Genomic DNA, 19,049 nt, shown 5'->3' with positions numbered 1-19,049 from the left:
CCTTAAATCAAACGTAACGAAGGAACTGATGCAGCAGGAAACACAACAGAGATGACACCGATGTAGCTTCTTTTCCACACTTCATCTCATTTTGTTTGACAGATGAGTTTAAATAGCTTAGAATAGAATGAAATAGACAGAGGACCCATATTGCTAAATAAAGTCTCATTAAGTAATGTACAATTATTGATCTTGGAGGACTAAGCCTTTAAGATAAGTTATATGATAATATGAAGCAGAGAGATCTTTAGTGTTGCTTTACAGTCAGGTAAACCCCCACTTTCTTTTCATAAATCCCCTAACTTCCCCTGGGGATTGAGGCAGTTGCAACATTTATTGAAGCACAAATTACTCCTCCTCAGTTAAATGATAAAGACAAAGCATTCAATCAAACACCCATCACATGATCAAATGAGGGAAGTACTGCCTTATGAACAAAGGTAATACTAAAACACTGATCTGGTGTCGGTTTAAGACTTTGGAGAACAACTAGGGTCAAACAGAAACTAATCTTCTATCAGCTTATAATAAAACATGCCAACCCTGAGCTGTGATCGAGCCTTTAAAGCAGAGTAACAGCGCTCCAGTGGTTGTAGTTGGCACTTTTACCATCAGCCATGTGATTTCTTGGAAACAGTCTGTTTGGCAGATTGGTAAATTAGGGGATTCTCAGGAGGCAGCAAAAGGTGGAACCATTGATCTCGGCTGCCATCTAGTGACAACAACAAGACCGTGATAATAATAAGCATCCCTGACACATGAACCACCTAGCGTTGTGAAGTGGTTATCAGTGTCATTTAGCAGTATTTTACACTTGTGGGAGATCTTGTGATGTGTGCAGATTAACAGGAAACCACAAGTTTCAGCTTGTATCAGAGAGGTGCCGGTGAAGAGCCACATGAATGTTGATAAAGAGATCAATTGCTCTGGTAAAGACTCAGTGTTGTGGTTTATTTTATCTTGAAACCAAGGCTCACCAGACATACAGTACTGGATAAGATCTGTATATTTTATCAAAAGTTTGAAAACACAGAGACAGTATTAGAGACAGAAAACTGTCAGCCTGAGGGAATGGGATCAATTTCAGCTACAAGACAGTCTCTCTCCCCACCACACTACACTAGCACACTGGGTTATGAATAAATGAATCATTTAACAGTGATTCAGAGGTTTAGGCTTACACCGGGACAGTCTGATTCTCAGTGTGTCATGAGCAATGTGGTAGCAGCGTGACATCATTTACTTAAAAGAGAGTTGAAATGAACAGCATTAGTAAGAGAAACAGCACCCGAGTGCTTATCTCGGACACTTCCACCATGCAACCAGACAACCATGTGATTTCCTGGAACTCCTCAGTCTGGTGATCTGGCTCTTTTGGAAAAGAAATGTAGAAAAGATCTTGAGTGCCCCCAAGTGGGATAAAATGAGAAATGACTGAAATGCATTTATATAAGATAAAATAACTTTAAATTACACAATAAGGTGTTATTGAATATGTGCCTTCAGAACAATCAACATAGGAACCTTGTCAACATGTTACCTACAGATACATCGTCCATTGCAAATACGTTTTTGATAAGGAAAGTTTTCTTCAAACTACGTTTTAAAATGTAACCCAGCTCCCAAAGTATAACGCCAGCAGGTTGATTTGGTTCTCCTTGGCTCCTTGCACATGTCCAAGTAAAGGGCCAAGACCCTGTATCTATGTTATAGGAGGCAAATTATCAATCGTATATCTTATCATACAAAGTACTATGTTGGTGTGATTGTCAGACAGATTTGCTTTTTAAATCTTTAAAACTATTTAAGGTTTTAATCCCTCAACATAAAGATGTCTCAGATTCCTCCCTGATGGCTTTGAGATCCTTGAAAAATCCTTTTTGTTAAGATCGTTACCAAAGGTGTATATACACTTATTTTAAAGTCCATGTTTTTGTCGGTGCTTCATTGCACCAAATAGAAATATTCTATTGGCATCATTTAATACACATTTTACCAAATCTCTGTTTAGTTTGCCAGATTGACTTTGGAAATGTTGGGATCTTCACTAAAATATAAATTAAAGTTAAGTGGATGTGAACAGAGATTGGCTGCACGGAATGTGTTTTAAGGAGAGGGAAAATCCTGCTTCAAGAGTTTCAAATAACAATATGCGGCACTATCATTGTGTCAGTGTGAGAATCATGAACACCAATGCAAGGATGCAGCTCTCTGCAGACCTTATATTATGAAGGCAGGAATCTCAGTGAGAGAGTGAGTGAGTCCCTGTCTGGCTGGTTATCCATCTTTGAATCTCAGTGACCTGCCTGCATGGAAGACATCACACTGCAGCTGCAGCAGCCTGTACTGTAATACCTCCCCTGAGTATTTCACCTTTTACTTCTGTCTTCCTGAGTGCGGATGCTGGCTATACCAACTTTACAACCACACTCTTCTTCACTTCCCTAAAGAGCGGAGCTCCTGCAGAAACACCGTTGCAACTCAAATTGTAAAAGTTTGTCATAACACCATACGTTACTTCCGTTGATTACCTGTGCTTTAAAGCAATATTACGTGACTATTTTACCTTAAAATAACAATTTCCAAGGTGGCAAATTTAAAGAAAATCTGAATCAGAAAAGGATTTATTGCCAAGTAAGTAACACGTACAATAAATTTGCCATGGTGCTTGGTGCATACATGAAATAAACATTAAATACAGAAAGTAGCTGTTAAACATAAGAAAAAGAGATTGAATGGTTTAGTGCAGAATGTACAAGAATATTTATGAGCAAAAAGTTTAAGATATAGCTAGTATTGGCAGGTGTGTCCAGGTCCAGGTGTGGGTTACCTAGTGACTAGGGTTGGGAGAGGGGGGGTGTTAAGAGTCAGTGGGGGTCCAGGCCTTGTTAATAAGACTAACTGCAGAGGGGAAGCAACTCCTGTCAGTAGGTTTGGGGGTTCAAACCGTTTGGGTCTGGGGTGAAAGGGATCTAAGTTAGCCTTTGAGCTAACGCCAGCTAACTACTGTAGCCGAGGGCAATAAAACTAAGAAACATGGAGGCTCCATAATCTGAACCAGTGTGAATCATAGACAGTTAAAGACACACTTTTATTATTAGCTCGTTGGCTACCTTGACAACAGCAGCACAAACAGTAGCCTAAGGCTAGACTAGCCTTACGTTTCCCGTTTTTATCCTTCACAATAAAAGCCCAATTTAAATTCACTCGATAGTAAGCTATATTAGTTGCGTGTAGGCACAATGACTTAGCTAATGAATAATGGGATCATATTTTAATTGTGATATTTTCTAGACAGATCCTTTGATTTCATTCGAGAAACTAACGCCCTATTTTTATAGCATCAAAAAGTAGCATCAAAGTAGGCTATCAAAACTGGGTTGGTTAGGCTACACTTAGGCAACATGCATATAGGCCTTGTTAAACTCGAACCGATTCTGTGAAAAGAACATTTTACTTTCCCTTTCGTTCATGAGCTCATTGGCTCAGTTGTACTGAGTTACAAGTGACGTAGCTCAGTCTTAATTCCCATTGGCTCAGATGGTGAAAAGTTCCTGCGCTGCCTGCGTCTCTGAACTGCGGCCGCCTTGCTCTGGACCGGGCCTGTCCCTCCTCGGAGAAAAAACACAGAAGACAAAACATCTGAACCGTCTCGGTCCTTGGACCCGTCTTTATCAGAACAAGATGAAGAAGTTTCTGTTGTTGCTTCTCTTCTGTCACGTCTCATCTCCAGGTAAGATCACATTTTAATTCTTTGCTTTACTTTCCTCTCAGCTCTGCGTTTTGTTCCTGTGTAGCTCTGGAACTCAGCTGGAGTTAAATGTCGCTTTTACTTCGAGTCTATCATGTCTTAGATTAACTGAATCATAATAATGCCATCGTATTTATGATAAATGATGATATGCAGAGATGGGAAGTCCGTAAAAATACTTCGTTACTGTACTCAAGTAGATTTTTCTGATATTTTTACTTTTCTATTTATTTTTGTTATTATTACAAAATTGGCTCGTTACTTTAGTGATATAGAAGAGGTTGTCTTGTCGGAGAATAGCGCGGACACGCGCCTCACACCCCGAGCGGGTGCGCGCGTCACACGGAGAAAAAAAGTGAGAGAATAGAAACAGAGACCAGCTGTCCGGAGGAGAATCAGCTGAGATTGTGTGTGTGAGTCTTTGAGAACTGTAAGTCGTATAACTCATGTTGTCAGTTCACTACAGCCTGTTGTTGGTCTATAGTTCGTGGAAACTTAGCTAGAGAGAAGATGTCTCCGTCTGTGTTTTAACAGACACACCTGGGGCCAGGTATCAACCAGAATCAGATAATATGGTCCTCAACTTTCACATCATTTCACTGGAGTTATCCTTATTATTGATAACGTCATCAATGCCATATGCAATCTAAATGGATGGGACTATGTCTACTGTACGTTGCATTTGACGCCCAACTAAGACAACTCGACAGATTCAGCATTCTGCATTCACTCACAGCAAATCACTGCGGCTGGATGGCGCTAACGTTAGCACATAGTATGGATGGCGCTAACGTTAGCACATAGCCTAGTAGTATGGATGGCGCTAACGTTAGCACACAGTAGTATGGATGGCGCTAGTATGGATGGCAACATGATTGAAAATGAAGAAAACAGAGATCCGGGAGACAATTGCAGCGAGACATTCCCATCATCCTCGGCCTTATCAGAGAGAGATGTTGGAGACAGTATTTTACAGGGTATCCTGTTGTACAGTTTAGTGCAATACGGTAGGCATCAAGAAGGACTCCTGGCCAATGTGCTGGGGAACTTCTTCATTACTGTCTGTTTAGTCATTCATATTTTAATCCTTTATTTTCTTTCCAGAAGCCATATTTGAGCACACACATACATGTAGATTCATTTAAATGTTAAGGGGAAGATTAAAAATAGAAACTGGATCTGTGAATTCTCACAGAATCACAACTGAATTCATATCTTGCTGCTCAGTCAGAGTCTTATTAACCTGGAGTTTCTGTCATCATAATAAATGTGATGTTTTAGGCCTATTGGCAGACATCCATTTAAAATGTAGCCATTACAATATTACAGACCGTGTTCTCCATGTCCACTAAAGTTCCTCAGCATGCCCTCTAGTAACATTTGTGTGCTCCAGGTAGCTTTACATAAAAATGGTTGTCAATCACAAGGCTACTTTTACTTTTATACTTTAAGTCAATTTCCAAGCCTGTACTTTGTTACTTTAACTTGAGTAAATAAGTTTAATCAGTACTTCCACTTTTACCAGAGTATTTTTTAACACAAGTATCTGTACTTCTGCTTAAGTACGGAAAACGAGTACTTTTTCATCTCTGATGATATGCGTCTATTTATACTGACTCTAAAAACCATGTTTGTCCTGCAGTGAAACACTCACTCAAGACTTTCTTCACTGCCTCTTCTGGAGTCCCAAACCTCCCAGAGTTTATGGCTACTGCAGTGGTGGATGATCTTCTGGTGGGTTACTGCGACACCAAGAAAAACATAGCAGAACCCAAACAGGACTGGGTGAAAACATTTTTAGAAAACAATACTGAGCTTAGGGAAATGCACAAAGCACAGTGTTTTGAGATTCAGCCTGCCTTCTTCAAAGCCGAGATGGATAACTTGAAGCAGAGATTCAACCAAACTGGAGGTAATACTTCACTGTTTACTGCTAAACTCTTCTACATCTTCATTTAATATTAAAGTGACTCAAACTCATCTCCACTTTGAGATAATGAAATTCAAAATATCAATACATAGTCAAAATATCTATCTATCTAATATCTATCTATCTATATCTATAATATATAACATACACTGGAAGAGGTAAAGCAGTAATACAAGACATCCTTCATTTCCTTCATTGACCTGTCAGATAACGAGACTGAGGGCTCTGTCTGTTTGTATAATTGTTAAAATATTAAATAACTAAGATTTTATACTGTCTGGAATATTTGGAATTAACTTTACCAGCCTGTCTAGGCTTAAAGTTTTTGTTATGTAATTATTAAATATTCTGTTAACAAAGAAAACTTTCATCTCACAAAATCAGATTAATAAATTCAAAGTCTTTATTAGTAATTTATTATGAAATAATAATTTTTATAGCATGTAAGGTTTGTGGTCAAACATCTGAGACAATGTGCTTTTAGATCAGGGGAAACCTGTCTGTTTCCCATCATAATAATACAATTATATTATTATTATTATTATTATTATTCAGCGTGCCGATGTGCAATCAACAGTTATCTGTCTCCCTCTCTCTCAGACACACACACAGACAGACACGCACACGCGTCCTAACGTCTTAAATAGGTTTTAAAAAGTTATATCTCTGAAGGGTTAAGACATTTATAATTTGTTATTAAGTTTTATTGCTATTTGGATGTGCACCAAGTAGGAGGCACACTGATAACATTATTGCGGAATTTTCCAGTTATTATTATTATTATTATTATTAGTAGTAGTAGTAGTAGTAGTATGTATTACTGTAATGACAGTCTCTGTCTCTCAGGTGTCCACATTCTCCAGAGCATGGAAGGCTGTGAGTGGGATGATGAGACTAAAGGGGTCCATGCTTTTAATCAGTTTGGTTATGATGGAGAAGACTTCATATCATTGGACCTGAAGACATCGAAATGGATCGCTGCAAAACCAGAAGCTGACATCATCAAACAAAGATGGAATGCTGACATATCTAGAATAAAACACAATGAAATTTACCTCAGTGAGAAATGCCCGGAATGGCTGAAGATGTTTTTGGACTACGGCAAGACTTATCTGCTGAGAAAAGGTAGAATCCCATTTCCTGATGTAGTTTTCATGAACACAAGAATGTTCCTCCAGTCTGCTCAGACTGACCTGCCATTTTATTCAGTGTGCCAATGTGCTGCAATAGCAGCGATCGTCCAAACTCACATTTCATCAGTGTCATTTTCAGCTCAGAAGCGTATTTACCTCCAAAACAAGTAACGTTTTTACTTTTGTAAAACTTAAAAAAGGGACACTAGACCTAGAGCTGTTCTCATTAGGGGCTGAGCCGCCCCCCCCCCCCCCCCCCCCCCCCCCCCCCCCCCCCCCCCCCCCCCCCCCCCAAGGTCTGATCCTAGACTCACCCCTGCTGCTACTTCCTACTCCACTCCACTACATCTCAGAGGGGAATGTTTCAAGATAGAAAGTCCTAATATTTCAAGATAGAAAGTCTTAATATTTCAAGATAGAAAGTCCTTATAGTCCTAATGTTTCAAGATAGAAAGTCCTAATATTTCAAGATAGAAAGTCCTAATATTTCAAGATAGAAAGTCCTTATAGTCCTAATATTTCAAGATAGAAAGTCTTAATATTTCAAGAGAGAAAATCTCAATATTTCGTAATGTTGTAATGTTTACTGAACTACTGACGGCTTTTGCTTTATTGCTCAAGGCTTGTTTCTGCAACAGCTCCTTGAGAATCAGATACAATAAAAACTATTGAGGACATATTTTCCTTTGACATTGATGCAGTATTAAACGAGATCGCTCCAGTCGTCAGAAACAAGCTACAATGTAAGTTAATAGGATAATTGTCCAGCTTGTATTTACGTTCATAAAAGTGCTTGTTTTGCTGCTAACAGACACAGATTAATATTCTAAGTGTCTGACAACATTATAGAAAGGATTTCTAAGGAGGTAAGATCCTTTGTAAAACATAAAAGTCTGCGAAATTGAATTCGCTAACCCCACCAGACTCCATGTAAATAATCAGTGATTTTAGCATCGTAAAGTACGGCTTTCTGAAACATCTCTGAGCCTCTGGCTGCCATGAGCCTGCAAGTGTAGGGTGTGCGACCATCGCCTACATTTTGTCAGTATTTTCTTTCTTTCATTTCTATTTCGGGTCTGTCAGTCACAGTGAAAACCGGAGACATTTCCGGGGACATTTCCAGCCGGGGACAGGTCGCCAAAATCGGGGACTGTCCCCGGAAACCAGGGACGTCTGGTCACCCTAGCCAATGATCTCCAGTGCACAGTTGGCATACGGTAAGTAAGTTGAACTGCATTGACAGGTGGTCTGTCAGTTGGTCCGTTTGTCCTTCAGCTTGTTACAGACTCACTGGATGGCTGTAAAATACTGTACATATATTCATGGTCCCCAGAGAATCGATTGTAAAAACTTTGAACCTCTGACTTTTCAGCTAACGCCATCATCAGGTAATCCTTCTGTTTATCCAGTAATTTCATTTATGACCAAATACCTGCAAAACTAATGACATTCTCTCAGCCTCAGCTGTACTTTAGGTTTAGCGCTAATGAGGAAATATTAGAAAGCTAACATGCAGAGCTCAGATTATAACCTGCCACACATCAACATGCTGGTAAAATGAGCTCAAAGCGTCGCTGTACCTCAGAACAACCTCAGAGCTGCTAGCACGGCTTCACACTCTTAGTGTTGTTGTTAGAGGATTATCTACTTATTTATTTTGTTACGGAAGAATTTTCACGCCTGTTAACAATTCCCTATTGTTTATTTCTTTTTTCTTTTTCCGTTTTCATTCCATTCACGTTTGCTCTCTCTCTCTCTCTCTCTCTCTCTCTCTCTTTCTCTCTCTCTCTCTCTCTGCAGAGGTCCCCTCAGTGTCTCTCCTCCAGAAGTCTCCGTCCTCTCCAGTCAGCTGCCACGCTACAGGTTTCTACCCTGACAGAGCCATGATGTTCTGGAGGAAAGATGGAGAGGAGCTTCATGAGGACGTGGTCGTCGGAGAGATCCTCCCCAACCACGATGGATCCTTCCAGATGAGTGTAGACCTGGACCTTTCATCAGTCCCAGCTGAAGACTGGAGGAGGTACGACTGTGTGTTTAATCTTTCTGGTGTGGAGGAAGACATCGTCACCAAACTGGACAAAGCAGAGATCAGGACCAACAGAGGTGAGACTTCTGTCAGAGGAGATGAAGGAAGCACACAGTCCAGGTTGTTACTATTTTTTGTTGTTTTCTTCTCAACAGAGAAGCCCACTGACATGACCGTCCCCGTCATCGCTGCAGTGGTTGTTCTCGCTCTTGTCCTCCTCGCTGGTGTGATCGGAGTCCTAGTTTACAGAAAGAAGAAAGGTGAGAGACTCAAACAGAGAGATTACCTCATTTCTTTTTCAGTATCTAGATTTTAGACTTAAAATGAACGCTTTGATCTAGACCAATGTTTCCATGTTGTGACCAAATTTAGGGTCGGCACCCAAAACGGGTCGCGGACTCGTTTTATTGGGTCGCCAGTTCATGGTTTGTTCCGTCTTTTGTCCACAGTTTAAAAATGTAGATGTTACAATGATTCATGGTGTAGTTTTGTAAATTTGGGTCCCGGGGAGACACCAAATTTCTCTTTTGGGTCTTGAGGTGAAAAAGTTTGGGAACCACTGATCTAGACTTTAAAGTCTGGATCTTCAAACTTCAGCAGTAAGCTCAGAGCTAGAGTGTAATTATAACATGATGACTAGAAGAACCAAATTCATATTTTGGTTAAAAAGTTTATTATTTATTTGTTGACATTTCATCCTACTTGCTTCATGTTTTCATATAATTTGTTTAAAGAGGGTTAACCTTTAGAAAATAAGTATATTTGTTTGTCAGTGTGTTCCCGGTATACACTAAGATAGTTATTACCAGCCAGGGGTATGTGTACCCCAGGGTTACCGCTGCTGTGTCCAGGGGCTACGTGCAAAGATTGTAGAGCTCTACTGAACATTTACAAATTATGATTTGATTAAAAAAAAGAATATATCCAGATATTAGCATTAAATCAACAACACCACATGTGGCAATTAGATAAGAGAAAACTAGTTAGCAAGTTTAAATATTTCAAATGATTAGTTATAAGTAAAGCACTGGATGCATGTTAGAAGTAAATAGCTAAAAGAAATGATATTGGATAAATGGTTGAAGTATTCAGCTTCACTCTTAGTAGTAGTAGTAGTAGTAGTAGCCGAGTAGGCTAGTAGTAGTAGTAGTAGGGGGGGGCAGACTTATCGGCAGTTAAATGGCACTTAAGGAATACTTAGTTACTTTTCTATTGGAACAATCTCTGTTGAGTTTATTTCTGTACAAGAAACAAATGGATTAATAAAACCCATGATTATAGTATTACAGAGAAAAGAAGAGATGTATTTATCTGTATGAGTGACTAGAAGAGGGAATCATATCCAGTGGGTGAGAAGTGACCATTGTGAGAACTAAAATGATTTGTCTTTTGTTTTATATTTCAGCCAAACTCCCTCCATCTCCTGACAACAGCGTTGAGCTCTCTGAGACACTGAATCCAGAATCTAAATGATAAACACATAAATATACTGAATGGATACGAGAAGGCCTGGAGGTGATTGTATTGTGTTCTGACTGCAGTGTTCCTAGTCATATTTATATGAATGACTGAATGAATGTCTAGTTTGGATGGGTTCTTACTCCGTTTGATTTAACTGACTGACTGAAACTGGACACCGGTGATAGCTGGAAAAGGAAAATAAATGTTTAGTGTGTTTATGTAAGTATGTAGATATGCATGGATGTGTTTGTATACATATAGAAATAAGTGCATAATTAAGTTGTTTGCATATAACTAATGGACAAAGTAGAAGAAAAGGGTAGAACCAGACAAGTATTTTAAACTTCTTTGTCCTCCTTTTTGAATGTGGGAATCCTTATTTGAATCATTTACAATAATGTACAAAAAATATGTTGGAGGATTTGTTTTTTGTTGGTTTTCTTGCTTGAATTTTCACAGTGTGTTTTTGTGTGTTTACCTAGCAGACATTTTCATAAATAGTGTAGCAGTTGTCTATGCAATTTGATGGACAGACCAAAAACTAAGAAAGAACTTAATGAAACATTGGTGTCTATAGTGCCACACCTCAATATGTTAAAGACACAGAAGTGACTCCTGAAAAACCAGTCAAAAGGACAAGGTAACAACTGAAGTTAGTGACTGAATTAAACCCCAACTTTGTATATTTTAGTATTTTCTTGCTTGAATCATTCTGAGGGACTGAAACACGTCGCCTGTCTTTGTCTTTTCCTCCTGTCCTCCTCAGAACAATGGTTACATTTCTCTGATTAACACCACCCTTCACACCCTTGTCTCTGCCATGTGTCAACGCGTCAGATATTTGTGATACAGCATATTGTATCAGTATTTCAGTAGTTTGTACTGTAGTACAGCACGGGATAAACATGGTTTGCCAGAGTTAGATCACAGACTGAAATGTGAACCCACAAGAAATATGACATGACATGCTCCATAGGGAAGATGTTGATATGCAATACTTTATTTTTACGTAAGAAACCCCACCAAAATATGAATACTTTATTTATACAGTAAATGTTTTTTATATATTTACAGTAATATTTTTAGCTTTCTTTTGAGCGACAAGAAAGTAAAACCTTTGTAATATTGTAAACATTGTTTTTATTCTGCTTAATAAACCCAGATCCTGAGTTAAAATCAGCCATTTGTTCTTGTTTGAGTGGATCTTCTCACTGCAGGCCACTGATTGGGTGGATGACCCTTTTAGGGGCCAATTAAAAAGGTTTACTAACTGCTATAGCATGGATTACAATGGAAAAAGTTAACGTTAACTTATTAGTATATTAGCATTTCATGTATTACATATTTGTTATGTTTCTCTTTTATTTACTTTAAATATTTATTTATGTACCTTTTCCCAAATTGTTATTGAACAAGGTCTTTTAAATAGTCCACTTGGGTTATTGTCCTTGTCAAAGATTATTCTATGTATATTTAGACAATGTTTAATGTCTATTACATTTTGTAAGAACACAACACACATATGCCATTATACACAGCCACGTGTCTCAATACCTTCCCCCTAGAGGGCAGCAGAACCCTAAAAACTGAACCAGAATTAACTGTAGAGAAGATTAGCCAGGTGGAGCTGATGATAATTGAGAGGGGGGGGGGGTTAATTGGGCACCACGCGGCACCTGTTGGCTCAGCGCCTGGTTGGAGTTAACTGCTGCCAGCTCACTGGGACCGCGGATGTGGTTTCTTCATTGTGGGTAGGACTACTTTCGGTGTAAGATCGTTTTGTGGCTTCCTGTCGGTGTAGGTTGGTGGTTTTCATTCGTTTTGTAGCTTTAGTATTTGTGTTGTAGCGTTTAGGTTTTTGTTGATCCCTCTCGGCCCCCCTTCGGACGTCGTCACCAAACTGGACCAAGCAGAGCTCAGGACCAGCAGAGGTGAGAGTGAGGTTAGACTGTGGGTAAAGGGACTGCTTTTTCATAAACCAAAAATTATAAACCGATTAAATGTATTGAACCAATGCACGAAACACATCATCTTCATTAACAAACAAAATTATTGGATTTTTAGAGTCATAGAAACATGGAGTTTTTACCACATCCTCACACATCAGGATTTAAAATTACTTATGTCCTTACATTTTGTGCGTTGCTGTCTGCGATATGCAGAGTCAATCTTTCAAATCCAACACATAATTTTAAAGACACTTTAAGATATTAGCTGATTAGCCTTATAGCTAACAGGAACAAACATGTATATTCAACAGATGGATGTACTTCTGTTCTAACCTGATGTATCTGTGCAGGTCTTTAGTTTTTATCTTTCTACAACAGAAGTCCAGTCACATGATCGTCCCATCACTGCACTGGTTGTTCTCGTCCTCACTGCTGTCTACTGGATTCATTTTTTTACAATAAGAAGGAAGGTGAGAGACAAATAAAAAATCATCTGCTTAATAAACTTTTTTTTTTTTTTCCAGTAGTTTAATTGAGATGTTTGAGTTGATGCTTTTATCCAGGTTGTGTTTTGAATTAAATTCAACCAAACATCAGTTTCCTGAAAGCAGGGAGGGATTTATTTCACTTGGAGTAGAAGAATCATATTTATTGAGATATTCTGGCATTTCCAACTGTAAAATGATCTGATTTTGATTTCAGCCAAATGCCCTCGAACTTGTAAGTAAAATCAACTTTTACTCTATTTAACAATCGGACACACTTTGATTAAAAGGTTTCACATTATTGTGCTGATTTATCTTCTATAAAACTGTTTCTTGTATTTACTGTTAAAGGCTCAGAAGAGGATGAATGCTTTACACACATGCACCCTAACAGGGTCTCTGACCTTCCAGGTCCTGACAGCAGCTCCGAGAAACTGAATCCAAAGACCTGACTCGAAAAATGGTTTACTTTGATCCAGTATGTGATCTTAAATAGTTTTACAAAACTTAAACTGACTGAGAATTCCTGCAAGAAAAGGGAAGTTATAGTTACAATATGTGTTTGAGATTATAAATGTAATGGTTTGATTTTTACATGCAAATGTAGAATTTATATTTGTCTATAATATGATGCTTAAAATCAACTGAATTGTTTTGGATGCATATATGATCTGGTGGAACACATCAATAGATGAAACTCAAATGTTTTCCTAATTGCTAACTATTGGTTATGGGTAAGACTAGAGGAACCAGACACAGTGATGGTTGTTGCACTTCTCAGCGATCCATGGCATTCATATGAAGTTGAGTATTTATTTGATTTGATCATTCATGAAGAGGCCCATCAGACCAGTCTGGTTCCAGCCTCTGTAGTTTAGTCTGAGTGGATACAAGTTAGATTAGCAGCAGAGAATGGCTCTTTGCTTGTGTGATGGATTTAAAGGAAGCTTAAAGATTCCTTCAGACCGGGTTAGAGAATGATGTGGCCTGTCAGAGCTCACTATGCCAGTCTCTGCAGGACCTAATGAAGGCCTCGTAGATATTCTCTAACTTTTAGCATGTGTTACTGTGTATCGATAGGCATGAAGTAATGTCCAGATCTCCAGGAACCATCACCTTATCATGGGGGAGAGGTTTGTGTTGTCTGCAGCTTGGTGCTCCTGGTATGGTCTCCCATGGCAAAGTGGTCTCAGGTGAGGGTCCAGATAAAGACTGGCTCAACGAGGAAGAGGTAGTTACCCTGCCCGGAGGAAGCCTGAGGCCACCGTCTGGAGCCAGGCCCAGATGGAGGACTTGTCAGCGAGCGCCTGGTGGTCCGGTTTACCACGGACCCTGATCAAGATCTAATGTAATGCTTTATTTTGGTGCTGATGTTTTGCTTTTCAATAAAGTCACTGATTTAGATTTTTACAGTGAGTCATCTTTGACTATAGTTGCAGTAACTTTTAAATTGCATGTTCATTGTTCACAAAGAGAATGGATCGTAAAGACTATTTTTATCTTCTCAATCAAGTAGCAAACAGTGTGTCTGTTGTGATACAATAGCCTACATTACATGATGTCTTTCAAGTGTTCAACGCCACTTCTTCTTCTCCCGGTGATCTACCGTCAAAACGTTTAACTGCTAAACTTTCAGAAGTTGAGTCTCTCTGGCTTCTACACGTCACCATCAGCCACACAACGTGTGTTCTGTACACAACATGACTTTAAACGGACAAAGAGCATTTAAATCCCTCCGATTCAAAAACAAAGTGTATAATACGTCATGTTGAGTCGATTGTGAACCAATCAGCTGAGAGGCCGGTGTTGCCCAACATGCTCTGGGTCCGCCTGGGTCTTACAGTTGGTGAAAGGTAAGTGCGCCGCCTGCGTCTCAGAACGGGCGTAGTCCCTCCTCGGAGAAACCTCTCAGAAGACAAAACATCTGAACCGTCTCAGTCCTCGGACCCGTCTTTATCAGAGCAAGATGAAGACGTTTCTGTTGTTGCTTCTCTTCTGTCACGTCTCATCTCCAGGTAAGATCACATTTTAATTATTTGCTTTACTTTCCTCTCAGCTCTGCGTTTTGTTGTGTAGCTCTGGAACTCAGCTGGAGTTAAGTTTCACTTTTACTTCGAGACCATCATGTCTTAGATTAGTGTCATCGTATTTATAATATAATGTCTATTTATACTGACTCTATAAACCTCGTTTGTCCTGCAGTGAAACACTCACTCAAGTATTTCATCACTGCATCTTCTGGAGTCCCAAACTTCCCAGAGTTAGTGGCCACTATAGAGGTGGATGATGTTCTGGTGGCTTACTGCGACCCCAACAAAAAGATAGCAGAACCCAAACAGGACTGGATGAAAACATTTTTAGAAAACAATACTGAGCTTTGGGAAATGCTCAAAGCACAGTGTTTTGAGATTCTGCCTGCCTTCTTCAAAGCCGAGATGGATAACTTGAAGCAGAGGTCCAACCAAACTGGAGGTAATACTTCACTGTTTACTGTTAAACTGTTCTACATCTTCATTTTATATTAAAGTGACCCAGAGTCATCCCCAATTTGAGATAATGAAATTCAAAATATCAATACATAGTCAAAATATCTTCACATACACTGGAAGAGGAAAAGCAGTAATACAAGACATCCTTCATTTCCTTCATTGACCTGTCAGATAACGAGACTGAGGGCTCTGTCTGTTTGTATAATTGTTAAAATATTAAATAACTAAGATTTGATGCTGTCTGGAATATTTGGAATTAACTTTACCAGCCTGTCTAGGCTAAAAGTTTTTCTCATGTAATTATTAAATATTTTGTTAACGAAAACTTTAATGGACACACACTCAGACTAATACATTAAAAGTCTTTATTAGTAATTTATTACGAAAGAATTTTTGTAACAACTAAGGTTTGTGGTCAAACAGACAAAACCCGGCTTTTTCCCCATCATGCACTGGAGTTTTGCAGTCGGTGGAGAGCATCTGACTCTAGAAACTTCATCTGACCCACTTTGCCCTGTTGTTGTAATCCAAGAAGTATAAGTTATATTAGTAGTAGTAGTATGCATTATTGTAATGACAGTCTCTCTCTCTCTCTCTCTCTCTCTCTCTCTCTCTCTCTCTCTCTCTCTCTCTCTCTCTCTCTCTCTCTCTCTCTCTCTCTCTCAGGTGTCCACATTCTCCAGCACATGTACGGCTGTGAGTGGGACAATGAGACTGGAGAGGTCCATGGTTTTAATCAGTTTGGTTATGATGGAGAAGACTTCATATCATTGGACCTGAAGACATCGACATGGATTGCTGCAAAACCAGAAGCTGACATCATCCAACAAAGATTGAATGCTAACATATCAACAATAAAAGACAATGAGATTCTCCTCACTGAGATTTATCCTGGATGGCTGAAGGTGTATGTGAACTACGGCAAGAGCTATCTGCTGAGAAAAGGTAGAATCCCATTTCCTGATGTAGTTTCATGAACACAACAATGTTCCTCCAGTCTGCTCAGACTGACCTGCCATTTTATTATCACTCCAATCAGTCTGACATCACCTTCTTATTGGCTGTTTTCTGTGGTGGTAAGATTTGATCTAGCCCTCCTCAATCAGTAGAGACCCACAAGTTAGAGTGCTCTGACATTACTTTCTATCAATAGCCAATGATCTCCAGTGCACAGTTAGCATACGGTAAGTAAGTTGAACTGCATTGACAGGTGGTCTGTCAGTTGGTCCGTTTGTCCTTCAGCTTGTTACAGACTCACTGGATGGCTGTAAAATACTGTACATATATTCATGGTCCCCAGAGAATCAATTGTAAAAACTTTGAACCTCTGACTTTTCAGCTAACGCCATCATCAGGTCAAATCCTGCTGTTTATCCAGTAATTTAATTTATGACCAAATACCTGCAAAACTAATGACATTCTCTCAGCCTTAGCTGTACTTTAGGTTTAGCGCTAATGAGGAAATATTAGTATGCTAACATGCAGAGCTGAGATTATAACCTGCCACACATCAACATGCTGGTAAAATGAGCTCAAAGCGTCGCTGTACCTCAGAACAACCTCAGAGCTGCTAGCACGGCTTCACACTCTTACTGTTGTTGTTAGAGGATTATCTATTTATTTAGTTTACTTGGAAGAATTTGAACACCTTTTAACAATTCCCTATTGTATTTTTCTGTTTTCTTTCCACTCATGTTTGAGCTCTCTCTCTCTCTCTCTCTCTCTCTCTCTCTCTCTCTCTCTCTCTCTCTCTCTCTCTCGCTCTCTGCAGAGCGTCCCTCAGTGTCCCTCCTCCAGAAGTCTCCGTCCTCTCCAGTCAGCTGCCACGCTACAGGTTTCTACCCTGACAGAGCCATGATGTTCTGGAGGAAAGATGGAGAGGAGCTTCATGAGGACGTGGACCTCGGAGAGATCCTCCCCAACCACGATGGATCCTTCCAGATGAGTGTAGACCTGGACCTTTCATCAGTCCCAGCTGAAGACTGGAGGAGGTACGACTGTGTGTTTCAGCTCTCTGGTGTGGAGGACGACATCGTCGCCAAACTGGAAAAAAGGAGAGATCAGGATCAACAGAGGTGAGACTGGAATAGGAAGTGACTGAAAGATGTGTTTAGTTTTGACTGCTGTCTTAAGACCGATGCCAACTAAACCATTTCCCAGAGCAGTTAACCGCTAACCAACACCTTCCTCCATTTTTTTACTGCGAGTCAGCACTATCATCAGAGATTGCAAAAGTACTCACTTCCCGTACTCAAGTAGTTTTGTTTAAAAAATACTCAGATAAAAGTAACAAAGTACAGGCTTTTGAAGTATAAAAGTAAAAGTAGCCTTGGGAATGACATCCTTTTTTTAGAGTGCAAGCTGAGAAACTCCAGTGGACATGGGAAAAGGCTCTTTATTCTTGATATGCCATTGGCTACATTTTAAATGAATATCTGGCAATAGACCTACAACATCACATATATGATTATTATGACAGAGACTGGGACTTCAGGTTAATAAGATTCTGACTGAGCAGCAAGATGTAAATTCAGTTTTGATTCTGTGAGAATTCACAGATCCAGTTCCTCTTTTTTAATCTTCCCCTTAATATTTAAAGGAATCAGCATGTATGTGTGTGGGCTCAAATCTGGCTTCTGGAAAGAAAATAAAGGATTAAATATGAATGACTAAACTGACATTACTTAAGAAGTTTCCTATATTTATATATATTTATAATTACGCAGCACAGTGGCCAGGAGTCATTATTGATTCATAGTCTACTATCTCAAACATCTCTCTTGGAGAAGGACAAGGATGACTGGGAATCTGTCGAGTCGTCTGGTAGTGGTGCATCAAGTGCAACAAATTTACTTACTTTAAATGTGCCAGAACTATAGACCAACACAACAACAGGCTGATGAATGAACTGACAGCATAAGTTATAGGGCTACAGTTCTCAAGGACTCACACACACACACACACACACACACACACACACACACACACACACACACACAGAATCTCAACTGATTATCCTCCGGACAGCTAGTCGCTTTTTTTACGGAGCCCCCCTGGGGTCGGCTGAGAAAAAACTAAACTAAACTGAGAGCACGGAGGTTTAACAAACTGTGCGCACGGAGTCATCATCTTAATAAACGTGAGCAAAGTAGGAAAGATATTCACAGATTCAAACTTCTGGAATCAATTACTCTATAGCGAAATTACATTAAATCACAAATGACGCATCTTTCCTACCGTGATGAGGTTAACAATGAGCTATAAACACACTTTTATCAAAACGAGTCGTCCTCCAACCTGGAGAAATAAGACTGTTCTCTAGCAGCAGCTGGCGGTGCTTAGACTAACAGACACAAAAATACCATCACCCATTAAATAAGGTAGTGTCTCCAAACTTATGTTTTAACAGTAAGTGCTGTAGTACAACTACAAGGAGACAAGTTATAATTAAGGTAAGAATGAATATATATATATATATATATAAGTATACATATATATGTATATATATGTATGTATGTATGTATATATATATGTATGTATGTGTATGTGTATATATATATGTGTGTATATGTATGTGTATATGTATGTGTATATATATATGTGTGTATTTATATATATATATATATGTGTGTATTTATATATATATGTATATATGTGTATTTATATATATATGTATATATGTGTATTTATATATATATATGTGTATATATGTGTATTTATATATATATGTGTATATGTATATATATATGTGTATATGTATATATATGTGTATATGTATATGTGTATATATGTGTGTGTGTATATATATGTGTGTATATATGTGTG

General features: G+C 39.0%; 1 long non-coding RNA gene and 1 pseudogene across 1 annotated transcript; both read left to right on the top strand.

The window, feature by feature from the left end:
* The window catches only part of LOC117957032, a 46,165-nt pseudogene that overhangs the window by 22,759 nt on the left and 4,357 nt on the right, over window positions 1-19,049 (top strand).
* LOC117957035 lies at window positions 12,004-14,122 on the top strand. The gene is made up of 3 exons (XR_004659427.1): window positions 12,004-12,232; window positions 12,601-12,720; window positions 13,816-14,122. It is a non-coding gene; the product is annotated as an uncharacterized LOC117957035 (long non-coding RNA).

Source organism: Etheostoma cragini, chromosome 14 (assembly GCF_013103735.1).
Source record: "Etheostoma cragini isolate CJK2018 chromosome 14, CSU_Ecrag_1.0, whole genome shotgun sequence".
In the NCBI taxonomy this organism is placed as follows: domain Eukaryota; kingdom Metazoa; phylum Chordata; class Actinopteri; order Perciformes; family Percidae; genus Etheostoma; species Etheostoma cragini.
This window is presented reverse-complemented; position numbering and strand designations above follow the sequence as displayed.